Source organism: Hakea prostrata, chromosome 3 (assembly GCF_041222555.1).
Source record: "Hakea prostrata isolate BN-2017 chromosome 3, UWA_Hpros_2, whole genome shotgun sequence".
Taxonomy (NCBI): Eukaryota; Viridiplantae; Streptophyta; class Magnoliopsida; order Proteales; family Proteaceae; genus Hakea; species Hakea prostrata.
The window spans coordinates 55,674,329-55,689,193 of record NC_142602.1 but is presented as its reverse complement, the minus strand read 5'-3'; positions in this window follow the sequence as shown (position 1 = coordinate 55,689,193).

The window sequence follows — 14,865 nt, the reverse complement described above, 5'->3', positions numbered from 1 at the left end:
ACCCTGACTACCTGCAACAGGACGCACCGGTGCACCACTAGAACCATAGCTCGAAGCAGAGGTGAAACTGGAACTAGCTCCTCGAGGCTGAAACGAAGGGGCAGTATAAGGAGCAGGCCTAGAGAATCTCCGGTTACGGTCACCCGAATGATTCCTGTTCGAGACAGAACGCTGGAGCAGATAATTCTCTCTCTCATTCTCTTCTACCTTCTTAGCATTCTGTACCATCTCGGCATAATCCACAATAGGATGAATTGCCAGGTAAGTCTTCAGTGACGGCCTCAAACCCTTGAAGAACTTCTTTGCCTTCTCACGGTCACCTTTGAAAGCATCAGGGGCAAAGTAGAACAACTCTTCAAACTTCTTCTGGTACTCCAGAACAGTACTAGGTCCTTGAGTGAGTGCCATGAACTCCGCTTCCTTAGCATCTCTCACAGACTCAGGAAAGTAATTCTTGCAAAATGCATCCTTGAAAATTTCCCAAGTAAGAACCGGGTGCGAAGCTTCCAAAATAGGTCTGGTAGCATTCCACCACGCATCGCCTTCATGTCAGCAGTCTCTCTCCGCACAAAGAATCTTCGCGAGCTTCATTGCAACGGAGGTTGCGAAAAGCTTTCTCCAACTCTCGGATCCACTTGTTAGGGAACAATGCATCCGATGAAATACCAGTAAAAGCAGGGATCTGAAGCTTCAAGAAATGCTCCATCAATCTTGCATGCGGACCAGGGGCAAAACCGTCCACAACATTACCAGCTGCAGAAGTACCAGCTCCATTAGGATTAAGAGCTGCCTGGGCATTCTGCTGAGTAGTCGCAAAACCTTGCATCATAGCAGTAAACTGATTATGCTGCTGATGCATCATATTTCCCAGAATGTTCATCACATCTTGAATAGAGACTACTTGCGGTGCCAGTGGAGGATTCCCACTGGTGGAAGGAATTTCAACACGGGGAGGCTCAGTTTCAGTGTTTACTGTAGGTATCTCAACACGGTTCTGATTCTCACCACCTTCTTCTCCATCTTGACCATTAACAGCACGATTCCTTAATTGAACCATTCTGCGAAAGAATTCCAGAGATTAGCAATGCTCAAGGGTTAAATCCGGAAAAGATTCCACAAGTCAAAATTATTCCACAACAGTACCAACATTCACAAACAGAAGAAGCAGCAAGCACAAATTCCAAAAATCAACAAAACAGAGCCAAAATCCAAAATTCTGTGCAACAGTAACTGGACCGATCGCTTGAGCCGGTCGCTTAAGTTAAGCGACCGCCACTAGTGACCGCCCCAAAATACGCGCGACAGCAACGCTTCAAATACGATTTTTGGGTCACATTTCATTCCTACACTTCTCAAAACGCAATTTGGGCTCTGGGGATTTCGTGCAAAGGGTTAGGAAGGTATTTTGGAAACTCCGTTGGCTTCGGATCTACTTCCCACGCGACGCATACACGCTACACAGGTAATCATCTCATGAAAACCTTCATTTCTATGGTTTGCATGATAGAACTACAATGTGTAACTGTTTTTAGGTTTTCTTTTGTGCAAAAATGTTTCTTTTACATCTCATAACATGTCTAGGCATAGATCTACTGTTCACTACGCATTTTTACACAAATATGTAATTATTAGACATCTCATGGCTTCTCATTTTGCATCTTTTTCGCCTAAAAACAGATTTTCTCACTAGATGGCTGCCCGCGGAGGTAGGAGAGTACCCATTCGCGGCCGAGGTTGTAATGCCCCGCATCTTTTTCTATTATTGTTTTATTATTGTGGGTGAACGTGTCATTGTGGTCAGGATCGGATATCGCTTGTGGGTCCCACAACAGTGGAGTTAGACTGAACTGAAAGCGAGGAAATGATCAGTGTGAATTTCTGAACCCAGAGGTATGAATTTTCACACTCCAAAGTGGGCCCTGTGTAAGTAAAAGAACGGGCCCACAAGCCCATAAAGAATCCCATTAAAAAGATATATATATTATATATCATATATGATATATTATTATATATATTATATATATTATGTATATAATATATTATTTTGTAAAATGTGAGAAATGAGGAGAGAGATAGAGTGGTGAGGTGTACCCATATAGGGTTTGAAAAAGGGAGAAAGGAGGTGAGTGGAGGAGGGAAAGAGGGAGGAGGTGACACCTCCCACTTTCCCACCGACCCTTGTGACTTTAAGGGAGGAAAGAGATAGAGATGGAGGGGAGGAGTAAATGAGAAGAGGAGAGGAGAGAGACGGAGAGGAGAAGAGAGAGACGAGTAAAGTGGAGAATAAGCAGAGTTGCAGAAAAATTGAGGAAGGAGAGAGAAAAGTGGAGTGAAGAAAATGTTGCAGAGAATTTATGAGCAGAGAGAAGAGAGGAGAGGAGAGAAGCAAAGTGGAGAGTCCAGGAGAGAGTAATTTGAGGGTTTTGCCTTCTGCCTGTAACTGGAGAATACACAGGGGGAACGGGCGATGAGCATGAGAGAGAAGAAGATGGAGAGAAAAGAGAGGTAGGAGAAAGGAAAGAGAGATAGTGGTGAAGGCAAAATTAGGGAGAGAGAAGACAGAGAGGGAGAAGAAGCCATTAGAGGCGGCAAGAGGAGAGGTAAATAGGAGAGAGGAAAGACAGAGGAAGAGGAATACGTGCAGGTGCAGACTATTAAAGAAAGAAAGAGGAGATGAATAGGAGAAAGGAGAGAGAAGGAGTGGAGAGAGAAGGAGTGGAGGAAAAGTGGAGAGAGAAGAGTAAGACAAGAGAGGAGAGAGAGGAAGACCGTGGGGAGGAGAGAGGAAAGGAAGAGGAGAGAGAAAGGAGGAGAGAGGAAAGGAAGAGGAGAGAGAAAATAATATAAAAAGGAAAAAATTTCCCTGTTGGCTCCTGCGTTTTCGTAATTGCCGTTGATCGATCGAGATGCAGGGAGAGCGGATTATGATGGAACCAAGGTCAGGACACGCACGGAACAGGTAAGTAATATTGACCAACCTATGTATGATAAGTTGGTGTTTTTCTTTAATAGATATGTAGCATGCACATGGCAACATAAAGTCTATGTTATTTATTCGATGATGCAATTTGTGTATTGAACAAAATGCATGGAATTGGATGACAGTTCAATGATTAGATTGAATTGGTTGAAATGGAATGTGGATAGTGTGTTTGAACTGTTAATCATGAATTTGAAAGGATGTTTATGCATGTTAAATGTAAATTATCATGCTCTCATATGACAATGATGAAATGTCACAAACTGTGTTCAGATGAGATTGAATGATGCTTATGCTTATCAAATATGGAATTGTCATGCTCTCATATTTAAATGATTGAATTACATGAATTGTGTTCAGATGAGACTGAATGATGACTGGTTTGAAAAATGTTCATGGAAATATGCAGAGCATGGTAAGGCAATTTTAAGAAAGAATAAAAGAATAAAATGTTAAAGGCTTCTGTAAGACCTGGTACTTATGTACCCAAATGGGAGGGCATGAAGCGGCTTCAATAAGTCCTGAGAGGGCATGAAGCAAGACTGAAAAGTGAAAAGAAAAGAAATCAAATAAAAGAAATAAAATGTAATGGCTTCTGTAAGTCCTGGTACTTATGTACCCAAATGGGAGGGCATGAAGCGAGACTGAAAAGTGGAAAGATATACTAGACCGATGATGGCCTCCTGTAGAGAACACATGGCCTTGAGCCAAGAGACTGATGCCACTTGTGTGGTTGAGACTGATGCCACTTGTGTGGTTTTGACTGATGCCACTTGCGTGGTTGAGACTGATGCCACTTGTGTGGTTTAGACTGATGGTGCTCTCTCTACAGGTAGCGCTTAGGTCTAGTTTAATGAAAAAGGAAAAAGGAAAAGGAAATGAAAAGGAAAAAGGAAAAAGGAAAAAGAAAAGAAAAGGAAAAAGGAAAAAGGAAAAAGAAAAGAAAAGGAAAAAAATGAACAGGAAAAGGAAAAAGAAAGGCGAGTTTGGAATGTATGATGTTATATGATTTTGATGACAGTGATGTGATGATTGATACATGATAAATTGCCTGACTTGCTTACATGGTTGTCTTTATTGCTTACTGGGCCGCAAAGCTCATTATTGAAAATGTTGACAGGTCCCCAGATTCATGATAAAGGCAAGATGTTGCCACCTGTCAATGCCTTTAAAATTGAAGATGTAATCTCATATTCCTTTCGTTACGTTTGATGTTTGTATAACTGGACTGTGGAGATATATATTCTTTTGCCGGGAAAAAATGTTTTGTATAGCATTTTGTTTTTACTTATTATACAGAGGTGTTAATGAAGAGGAGCTGTCACGTGCCCTAGTGGAATGTACATGATGTGGGCCCCACCAAGCCTGTGGAAACTGGGGTCGTGACAGAGGTCGTGGTCGAGGTAGAGGTGACGCACATGACCCAGTCCATCCAGACTACTTTAGATCCCTGGAGGCACAGGAGCTATACTTTGGCCACTTCAGTCATCGTGCGATCGAGTATGGTCGACCAGTAGTGACTTCAGAGGTAGCACAGTTCCAGATCGAGAGTAGATTTGAGGCTGTGGGTTGGAGAGGTACCTTGTTTTTGAACGAAGATGCCTATCCTAAGCTAGTCAGGTTATTCTACAGCAACCTGACCTTCCACAGAGAGATGGATGGAGAGCACGACACTAGGCTAGTGGTAGAGAGCCGGGTGAAGACCACAGACATACGCTTCACCACAGAGGAGCTGGCTCACATCCTAGACGTGCCATACATCCACGGCGACAGGAGATGGTTCGAGCCGGGGGCTGAGTCAGACGATGTCATTCACTGGGAGGAGAGAGCTCTCATCTTCTCGAGCATTTGCCCACAGGAGTGCAGCGGGGTAGAGTCAGTGACTGAGCTGTATCCCTCATGCAGGATCATCTCCAGGATCATAGCACGGAACTTGCTGCCTAAGGCAGGTCATCAGAGTGAGATTTCACTCATGCAGGCTATGATGACCTTTTCAGTGTACACTCGCTACCAGGTAGACTTGGCTTACATAATCCAAAATGCCATGATCTACCGAGTGACACATCCGGGGGGAACAAACCTTGGATACGGGCGGCTTCTGACACGGATCTTTGAGCACTTCGGGGTCGACTTCGAGGGAGAGGAGACTATCCCAGTTGGGCATAGCGATACCATAGGGTACAGATTGGTCGCTCAGATGCACTTAACGGGCGGACCAAACTCACCAGAGATGCCAGCCGAGCAGGAGGACATGGATGTAGAGACTGATGATGAGGATCATGCAGACTCGCCACCACCTTCCCAGTTCGAGACAGGAGGCACATCCGGGACTCAGGATACTTCGGAGGTCGCACCACCTTGGGCTAGGGGTATGTTCACTCGGATGGACCAGTTCGAGCAGGGGCAGGTAGAGATGAGGGGCCAGATAGCAGAGTGCCTTGACATACTCCGCCAGATGAGACTAGCTCCACCACCACCACCACAGCAGTAGATAGGTCTAGGTTTTGATTCACTATGATTCAGTACTGACCTTAGGGTTTAGATATGTTTATTGTAGTTTTTATTCAGCACATGTTCATTCCCTAACATTTTGTAAAGCGTAGAGTACGCTCCAAGTTATGTAAGGCTTTATCTTATTAATGAAACACAATTATGTTTATTGCACTTGTATTATTGTCTCTTATGCATTTTCTTGATAATTACTGTGTGAGAATATATTTCACTTGACTTATTGTAAGTTATTCAAAATAGGATCCACTTACTTTATCAGTTTGTTTCTAACAAAAGATGTTTTATTATTCACTCTAATTCTTTTGAGTCACTTCTAGATCTATGACTCAGATTGCTCGTCTAATACTTGTATTAATTATTATTAACTTCGTAAAACCATTGCTCTGATACCACTCTGTCACACCCCACCCGTCGGTCTCGGTTACCCGCCCGACAACCCTTGGTTGCGATCCGTCACAAGATCCAAGGTTTTAGTCTATCAACAATATTTAAGACAAATACAGATAATCATGAGCAAGAATATTCAATAACTAAATTAAATGAATTACAGAAGCCCAAAATGCTCCAATAACAAAGGAAAGAAAATAATGAATAATGAATAAGTCAAAAATGAGGGCAGCGGAATAAAAGTGTTTAAATCAGTTTCTTTCCAGTTTGTTTCTCTAAGTCAATGAACTTAGATTCCAGTTTAATAAGGTGAGGGGTTCTCCAATTCTTCTCCAGTCTCAGTGCGAACTGCCTGACCACCTTTCGCCTCTGACCATCAACCGGTGCGATAAGCGCACTCCATGCACCCGCAGGAACTCCCGCACATGCTATTTCCATCTCCCACTGGCGGTGCCACATCTTCTTCAAACTGGATGGTTCCTTCATAGGGAACCAGCCCATCTTCAGATACAAATCCTTCTTCTGTATAGGCTAAAAACATACAAAGAATAAAGGAATGAGTTCTAAAGAACTCAGTAAGAAACAATCATATATCTCATCCATCATCCAAAAATGCCATGATACAACAGTAATATGAATGAATGCAAACATGAATGATGCAATGATTTCTAACTATGCAAGTCTCTAATAGCTGACATGCTTTAAGATAAACACCAGCCCTCCTCTGGGTAAGTCTCATCACTCTGATCCGGCAAGGACTGGTTACCTCTGTAGGGATCCAGGGAAAAAGGGAAAGTCCACACCTGGCTTACAAACCATGGTTAGGGGTTAAGTCCACACTCTCTCACCACGACCATTGGTAATGAGTACTGGCGCATGTCTGGGTTTCTAATCCAATGCAAGGTCATAATGGTTACATGTCTACATGAAGTCCAGATACATCCCCTATGGCACCGACCAACTCGGTTCAGTATCCTTCGCAACCTAGGAGTAAGAATCCTCACGGACTGGCTACCTCTGTTGGACTCTACTCCATAACCCTATGGTCATCCACATATCATTGGGGCGGATGCTCTCATGATTCCTCCCGACACCCGGTCCGGTCCTTGGACATCCATGAGCCCAACCCTAACATATGCAACCCTACCATTTCATGACCAACAGTGGACCACCAAGTCACATCACTGTCATCACGGGTCACTCGGTTTCAATTCCCCTACCGAAAGGGTAGTAGCATGTGGGTTACCTAGCCATGCAATCTAGACTCATCCTAACAATGTCATCAATTAATCATGATATTGCTGAAGGCATCAGCAGGCATGTGTCCCATTCCACAGCCTCCTGATAACATCAGCCAAGATATCCCAAAAGGAATACCCCAACTATCATAATCATATACCAACTACCACCATCTCATAACAATCACAAACCATAAAGTAAATATGAAATCAAAGTAAACAGCAGTAGTATAACAGAATTATATATGAAACTATAGCAGTTTATATTGGTACAGATTAAGAATAACAATTAATAAATCAACATGCTGAAGTATACATAAATAGATAAGATAGACTGTCCTTACTTGCATATAACTGAAACGTCCGTAAAATGGAATCCAATAATTATTAGTAGACTTTTCTTTTAAACAGTAATCACCTAAACACAGGGTTATTAGAATATATAAGTCACATAAACCAATTTGAATCAAAACCGAAATCTATTTGGTCACTGTTTACCAGCCGGTCGCTTGTGCCGGTCGCTTAGGTTAAGCGACCGCCACTAGTGACCGCCCCAAAAACAGTGAGTTTCAATCCGAAACTCAGGCTTCTGATTACTCGATTTCAATCCGGTTTTCGAGTAATCTCATCCTAAGTCTCGAATTAAACACTCCCTAAGCCAAAAGGGTAAGAGAAAACAATCCACTATCATCAGTGGATTACCCCTAACCCTCTCCTTGATTGGATTTACCATCTCACGGAAGTAGGGTTCCGTTTACAGTTATTCCATCTCAAGTAGATTAAGAAAAAAAGTAAAGAATAACCAAGGGGTAATCACAGTGACGAGGGAAAAAGGGTAAAACCAAACTAACGGAGATAAGAGAGTAGAGAACGAAGGGTTAGTTCAATACCTCACACCAGAAAGCCAGAGAAGAAGAGAACTGATCTTCCAAACCACTGTCAGTACTCCAGAGACTCTTTCGGATCTTCCCCGTAGCCGTCTTAACTCCCAAATAAGAAATAACGAATAAAGTAATCGTTAATGAGACGGAGGTTGCCTTTTATAGAAGTCTGGGGGCAAAATAGGACAAAATCCCCGAAAACAGACCGGGCGGTCGCTTGGGCCGGTCGCTTAGGTTAAGCGACCGCCACTAGTAACCGCCCCCATGTAATTTGCCATACAAGGGTGCTTTTACTAGGGGGTTGATACCCAAGGCCAACCTAGCCCTAAATAAGAGATGGGGGAGATCTTACCTTCATTCCTGACATCTCTGAACGACACCTGACTTCCAGAATTTCCCACTCCAGCCAAGGCAGGCTTTTCAGATATAGGATCCAGATCCATGGGTCCTGGGTATGGATCATGGGCTTCAATCCGGATACTCCACAAGTTCACCCGACTAGACCTTCGGGTTCTCGGACCTGGAATACGGATCTCGGGTTAGAAATACGGGGGGTATTACAACAAGCATATAATAAGATCAACATGCTAAACAAGGTTACAACAACATATGAAATGAAAGAATAGTAATAACAGACACTGGACTAGCATGTTTAAGTCATTTCATAAAGATAGGATTGTATGTCCTTACTTGTAATTATGTAGAATCCTTCTAACTTGTAATCCAAAAACTATTATAAGACTTTTATTTGAAACAGAGAACACCTATATACAGGGTTACAATAAGGTATAAGTCGAATGAATCAAATCGGATCAAACCCAAAAGTCATTTGGTCACTGGAAACTAGCCGGTCGCTTGAGCCTGTCGCTTAGGTTGAGCGACCGCCACTAGTGACCGCCCCAAAAATAGAGTTTCAATCCGAAACTCAGGCTTCTGATCATTCGATTTCAATCTGAATTTTGAATGATCATAGTCCGAATTTCAAATTTATCACTCCCATAACCATGGGTGATACTAAACCTAACCAAAGACATCAAATTGATTATCCAAAATCCTCCCTTTTGATTAGATCAACCATTTTCATGAAAGTAGGGTTTCATTTTCGGATCTGATCTCACCAAGATCATCAAAAAGGTAGACAGTGCAATAGAAGGATCAAGAACAACCAAAGGGAAACACTAATCTACTTTTATCATAGCAAGTGGTGAAGTATGAGTGAACAGGGAATCACTTACCTCAACCAGATCAACTATGAAGGATAGTAGAACCTTCTGGGACTCTAACAGTACTTCAGATCGGCTTCCAGCACGTCTCCATAGCAGTCTAACCTCCAAAATCAGTAATCTTGAATATAATATTCGTAAAATAGGCGAGGGTTACTATTTATTGGAGTCTGGGGGCAAAATAGGGCAAAACCCTGCAACCAGGACCAGGCGGTTGCTTAAGGCGGTCGCTTGGTTTAATCAACCGCCACTAGCAACCACCCCCAAGTATATTGCTATACAAGGGTGCTTTGCTTAGAGGGTTGATGTCCAAGTACAACCTAACCCTAATGAAGACATGAGGGAGGTCTTACCTTCATTCTGGACATCTCCACAGATTTACCCGGCTAGACCTTCGGGTTCTCGGACCTGCAATATGGATCCCGGGTTAGAAATACAGGGGTTGTTACAATAGTTGGTGGTGGGGTTGGTTGGTGGGCAGTAAGTGTGAAACCCAACCCTAACCTTGACCCGGAAACTTTGTTATTTGTAGGTCCAGTGACCCGAAGTAAAGCAAGAAGTCAGCTTTGGGCCATCCCAGTGGAGGACTTGGTGTCTGGCTTTGAATCCATGAGTGTTGATGATGAGGTTCTATTTATGGAAACTGAATCTTGATGAAGATCGGATTAGTTGATGGACTTGGAGTGCTCTCTATCATGGTTTGAAGGCATTTCTACCTATTAGGTAAGTCACTTGGTATGTGTGCAAAACCCCTTTAGGTTTGGATTTGATCTGGGCCTTCAATTCCCTGTTTAGAGGTTGCTGAACTGATTGGTCGACTGGACCAGTCGACCAATCCAATTGACCAATGGGTTCTGTCTTTGGTAATTAGGTCTTGCTTGCTCTATTTAAGTCCAATCTCGAGTCTACTTCGTATTTTCTGCCTCCAAACTCTTTGGAACGAACCAAAGACCTCTGCAAGTCATCTCCCTTGCGTCCTTGGTGTTTATCTTGACGGATCTTCGTCAAAACTCGTGTTCTTACACAAAAAGGTATGTTTACACTCTCTTCTTCTTCATCATCCTTGTTTTCTTTCCTTTTTGAGTTGAGACAGTAGAGGAGATGCTGCATTCTCTGTTGCAAACATCTCTGAACTTGTCTCTCATGATCTTCCTAAGGATTAATGGCTAATGCGATGATCTTAACCATGATCATTGCAAGCTTTTGAAGGAATCATGATCAAATCATGATCTTGTCTTTGTTCATCTTTTGATTTAAATTCTGATCTTCTTAGATATACTATATTGATCATGTTAGTAGTCAATCGCTGTGTTTTCTTTACATGATCCATGATCTATCAATCTCTAGTTGTTTCTCTTCTACCATACCATGCTTTCTTCAAGAATCATGACTGATACATCTATGGTAGGTTTTGTTTCCTTATTTAGATTTATGTTCTTAGATCTATTTTTTTGAAGATCTAAGTATGCCTTCCATGATATCTTTATCAAAATCAATGATTCATTCTCATATTGTTCTTGTCTGTGATTTGTATCTTGAACTCTTCAAGAACCATGATTGATCTAATTATGGTAACTTTTTGTTTCCTAATTTGTAACTTGAAAACTTGATTCGATTAGTGTTTTGAGGTCCTCTATATGTTAGGATACTACCAATGTAGTTTACCCCTTGTTTAGTACCCTTTTGAACCACCAAATTTGGTTCTTTATTCTTAAAACTTTGATTTTGTAGGCCACTGTCTCCATTGGTCGACTGATTGGTCGACTGGGACAGTAGACCAATCCAATCGACCAATGAGTACAACAACTCCAGATTTGGTCTGTTTTGGATGTTTTGATATCTTTTCTGTTAGGGATCTTTCCTAATATGTTGTATACACTTGTTTAGGACCTTCTTCTCAAGTTTGTCAAGATCTTACTTGATTTCTTAGGATTCCTTTGCAAGTTATAAAGGTAAGGATGGTTATTTCCTTAACAACATAAATTGCATATCTTAGTTTCTATATTTGAATCTTGTTAATTTATTTCTTTAATTAGATTCTTACAATGTTATACTACTGTGGTACTGTCTTAATATCAGTAACATTACTTGTTTATATTAAGTTGACTCATGTATGATTTACTTACCAGTTATATACAAGTTGATTGTAATTATTGATTTCTTTCCATATATGAAGTTACCATATATGTGATGTTATGAATTGATGCTTGTGTATGCGTAAGTATGGTTTGGAAAGGAGAGGTGTCCTTTCGACACTTCTGTCCTAGGACTACTTCGGGAATATTATGGGATGTTTCCGGAGATGCCCTCTGGACACCTTCCTAAACTGTTGGATGACATATTTAGGACTGTCTAGTAGTGTTTGGCTAGGATGTCTCGTTATGTCAGACCCTAATCGGAGGGGTATTGAGACCGAACGACCCGTGGTAGCAATGGGGATTCGTGGGCGCTCAAGACCGGTAACCAACCCGTGAGAGGACAGGAATCACATTGTGGGGGCCATTTATCGGTAGGGTTGCATATGGTTAGACTTGGGCTCACGGGCGCTCAAGACCGGTAACCAACCCTTGAGAGGACGTGAGAGCTTCCCGTTTACCATATGTGGATGACCAATAGGGTTGATGAGTCCGTAGTCAGGGACTATGAGGACTCTAGTGTGAAGGATGCCGGAAAGGATCGCCAGGGGCGAGGAATGGACGTATCTGGATCTGACTTGATGTAACTGAGTAGAAGACTTGCATTTGGCTAGGCTTTAACCCTGACATGCGCCAGTACTTAGACCAATGGTGATGTGAGAGAGTGGTGACCTATACCCCAGCCATGGAATGTCCTGAGGGATGAAGGACCCATTACCAACTGATGATGAGTGAATGAGACTTTCCTAAAGAAGTACGGTGCTATGACTTAAAGCATGTCTGCCATTAGAGACCAGCATACATAGAGTTAGATTCATACATTCATTGTTTGTCTCATACCACATTGCATTTATGTTTGTTTTGTAATCCTGCCATTTATGTTATTATGGATTTAATCTGCTTACTTGAGTTTCTTTGAAACTCATTCCTTTTGTACAATGTTTGTTAGACTACTCTACGGTGTTACGAGTATCATGACTGCTCGTATGAAGAAGCGCAAGGAGAAGAGGTATATCTTCAGGAAAGTGATTGCGGTTACGACAATTACACTGAAGATCCCGCGAGTGGTTATGCTCCGTAAGATGCTTAGTCCGACCATAGAGTGGAAGCGCCCTTGTGCCATTTATGAGATTTATACTTATAGGGATATTGTCTATAAGATTGAGAACAATTTAGTTACCTATTGTACCTGCTATTGGGATTAGATTCTATTATGTTTCTTCTCTTCTAGAACTACATTTTTGCTGGTTGTAGAGTGGGATTTCGCCTCACTTTACTTATTTGATTTAGACACTCTGATTATATTTAGTACTCTGATTTATATATATGATTCATTCTTTCCTTATTTGGATCTATGGTTTATCTTTCGCACATCGATTATTATTGTTCATGATTATGTTATTGTTTATGTGGGAGGTTGATTACTCAATACCTGATCTTCGGGCTGTGGATCACACTCTCGGGTATGCCAGATTGGGTACCGGCTGGGAGGATGTGACAGTAAGCTTGGGTTGTCTTAGTGGATATGATATGTGGATGAGCAGATTCTGGACTTGAGGGGTTATGGAATAGAGAATGTTGGGTCATGCTGGAATTATGTGGGCTTTGCTTGGGAATCATGGGGGTTGGTTCATATGGGTTCAATGGGCCTTGTTTTTGTGGCATATTGCCAGGTTCGGTCAGGCTTTGAGTCAACGTGACTTTGGTTTGAGGTGAGAGGGGTTGTGGTAGTGTTGATCTGGCAAGAAGCTAGTTGTGGTAGGATATTCATTACAAAATGGGTTAGATCTGGCCGTTGGGTAAGGTGCTCTTGAAGGTGGGCCCAAGAAACATTTTGGGAATTCTGCAGGTGGCTAGCAAAAGGTATGTTTCCCATTTGGTGTAAGGAAAAGTAGTATTTTTGAACTTTTGCAAGTGATTGGTTAAAAGCTTGGGGGATGCACAAGTGGGTGGTTAGGTTGGTGTTGACATGTAGAGAAGGAGTTTGAATGTTGGTCTAGGATTGGATGGACTAAAGTTGGTGGTTAATGCTGCTCAGATTTTGTTCAATGTGTACCTGGGACGTCTCTTCATTGGCGCTAGTTCTGCCAGGTTTTGAACTGGAAGCTCCTACGTATGTTAGACAGGTACCAGGTTGTCGTTTGTCTCTTCCCCCGCCGGTAGTCGTATCGTCTTCTTGCTCTTTGCCCACCTTGCTGCTTAGACAATGGGGGGCCATTTCAGTCAATCTATTTGAAGGGGTAGATCCTTGAATGTACACTCCGAACTTGTTTTTTGGGAGCTCTCTACATTGTGTCATGATTTTGCACCCATGTGTTTCTCTATGCCTCTGTACCTCCATTAAATGCACCTCACATTTGATCTCCTCATGTCCGATAGTTTTGTAGTAATAGAATGTAAGAGGCAATTTTTCATACTTTAGATCAACATGGAGGAGGGTTCCGTTCTTTCTTTTGACTGTAAGGTGTTTTGGCAATGGTTGGTTCACCTTCGAGCAACCTTGAACTCTCATGTATCTGAATTTCTCTCCCATTTGCATGCCATTTATAATCATCGCTCTTGACGTTCTTTGAAGCATTTCCTCCAGCTGGATGGCAAGTTTGAGGACCTAGATTTGTGGAGGGAGACTATGAATCTGCACCTAGAACTCCATAATGTTGAACTCCCATCTCTCCTCCTCATTCCATCTTTCCAAGATGATGAGGTTGTTTGCCACAGCCCAAGGGCCTTCATTCAAAACATTCAACAAATCTTGTTCGTGCTGAAATAGGAATGTGTACATTTGTTCATTGTATTGAGTCATCATACTCACCTCTGGTGTTCCAGGCTTTAGTCAGGCCTTCAGTAACAGCTTGTGATCAAAATCTCTTCCTTTCCATGATGAGGCCAACAAAAATAAAATTATCTTTCTAATCAAGGTATTCGTCGAACTCCTCATCGAGCTTGAACTCGCCTTGGGTAGTTTTCATTCCTAGTCTAGGGGGTTGAGACCTCTCTGTTGGGCTTCTGGTAGGTTGGTTTCTTTGGTAGAGTTTATGTTCGGGGTTTGGTGGATTTGTTTCTATGGAGAGGATTTCCTGGTATGGAAAGAGCTAGTGTAATTGTAGAGATTAAATTGTAAAAGAGTAAAAGCAAAAAACTAAAACCAACATAATATAATGTGTTATAATGGTTTAGTGCATTCTGTTTGGCCTAATGGGCCACTAACAGGTTGGCTCAAACCATTCCAAAACCTAACAATTTTTATGTCTCAGCCCAAACCCTGTCTAATAAGTTTTGGTTTGATTTAGTTTGGAGTATATTAGGCTGGTTTGGCATAGTCTTTACGGTTTGAGCTACAATTTAACACCCTTATTCGAATGTATGACGGCAAAGGATTAGGATAGAATGTATGCCACCTAGCTTTAAATCACTTCATCCCTTGGGGGAAGCATATCCGAACTCCAATTTGACACCCTTGCCAAGAACCAAGGATGGCAAAGAAGAATGCCAATTGGCAAGAGGCAACAT